Source organism: Daphnia pulicaria, unplaced genomic scaffold (assembly GCF_021234035.1).
Source record: "Daphnia pulicaria isolate SC F1-1A unplaced genomic scaffold, SC_F0-13Bv2 h1tg000244l, whole genome shotgun sequence".
Classification (NCBI taxonomy): Eukaryota; Metazoa; Arthropoda; class Branchiopoda; order Diplostraca; family Daphniidae; genus Daphnia; species Daphnia pulicaria.
The window spans coordinates 30,829-32,500 of NW_025804914.1; positions in this window are offsets into that span (position 1 = coordinate 30,829).

Here is a 1,672-nt window from a genome sequence, read left to right on the forward strand (position 1 = left end):
ATCGCTGCTTGTCGTAATGTCGCAAATTTGAAAAAAATTTTCAATTCGAGAAACCAAACTATTCGACACTTCGAAAATTTTTGGGACTCTGAAAATTTTTCCGAGTTTAGGAATCGAGACCTCTTCTATACTAAGGAAAACCACTAATGTTCCGCCGCATAATGTCTCCGTTTTCCGGCTCATTTTTAGCGATTGGACGGGGACATTGCCCCATCCAACCGCCAGCCGACTTTCAGGAACCGTCGTTTTCAAAGTTGGGACTTAGAAAATTTTCGACGAGTGGGAATTTTTTACGGTCGCAAGTCATCACGACACGCCCGACCAACCCATTTGAGAGCCGCCACGCCTCGACGGTGTGACGGCCTTATTTTTCGAATCGACGGGTCTCGCTCACTCCTCTCTCGCGCCGACCAGAGGCCGGGCGAGAGAGTCGTTGCCAAACACCGTCGTCGGAAATGGGAGAATTTGAGTGGGAATTTTTTACGGTCGCGAGTCATCACGACACGCCCGACCAACCCACTTGAGAGCCGCCACGCCTCGACGGTGTGACGGCTTCTCTTTTCGAATCGACGGGTCTCGCTCACTCCTCTCTCGCGCCGACCAGTGGCCGGGCGAGAGAGTCGTTGCCAAACACCGTCGTCGGAAATCGAGAAATTTTCATTTCCATTTCCATTTTTTTTCATCGGCCTTTATACGTCCAAGTCCCGCCAACCACGTCACTACCACGTCGTCGGGACTTAGAAAAATTTTTCAATTTTTCGGACTTAGAAAATTTTTCAACTTTCTTTTTTTCGACAACCTCTTCCCTATATAGGAAAGTAGTGGATGTTCCGGGCAGTAACTGTACGAAAAAGTCGATTTCCGAATTTTTGCCGGACATTCACCTGAGCTCAGGCCGGGCCGCCCGCTCAACTGCCGCCCGGTCACCACCAAAAACCGGTCTTGGAAATTTTAGGACTTAGAAAATTTTTCAACTTTTTCTTTCTCGACAACCTCTTCCCTATATAGGAAAGTAGTGGATGTTCCGGGCAGTAACTGTACGAAAAAGTTGATTTCCGAAATTTTGCCGGGCTTTCACCAGAGCTCAGGCGGGGCTTACCATCACACCCGCCGACCGGTCACCACCAAAAACCGGTCTTGGAAATTTTAGGACTTAGAAATTTTTTCCAACTTTTTTTCTTTCGCTCTTTCTCTCTTTTTCAGCCGTCTTTGCTCGTCCCAGTGCCGCCTATAGCTTCACTATCCATCGTCGGGACTTAGAAAAATTTTTCAATTTTTCGGACTTAGAAAATTTTTTCAATTTTCATTTTCGACAACCTCTTCCCTATATAGGAAAGTAGTGGATGTTCCGGGCAGTAACTGTACGAAAAAGTTGATTTCCGAAATTTTGCCGGACATTCACCTGAGCTCAGGCCGGGCCGCCCGCTCAACTGCCGACCGGTCTCCACCAAAAACCGGTCTTGGAAATTTTAGGACTTAGAAATTTTTTCCAACTTTTTTTCTTTCGCTCTTTCTCTCTTTTTCAGCCGTCTTTGCTCGTCCCAGTGCCGCCTATAGCTTCACTATCCATCGTCGGGACTTAGAAAAATTTTTCAATTTTTCGGACTTAGAAAATTTTTTCAATTTTCATTTTCGACAACCTCTTCCCTATATAGGAAAGTGGTGGATGTTC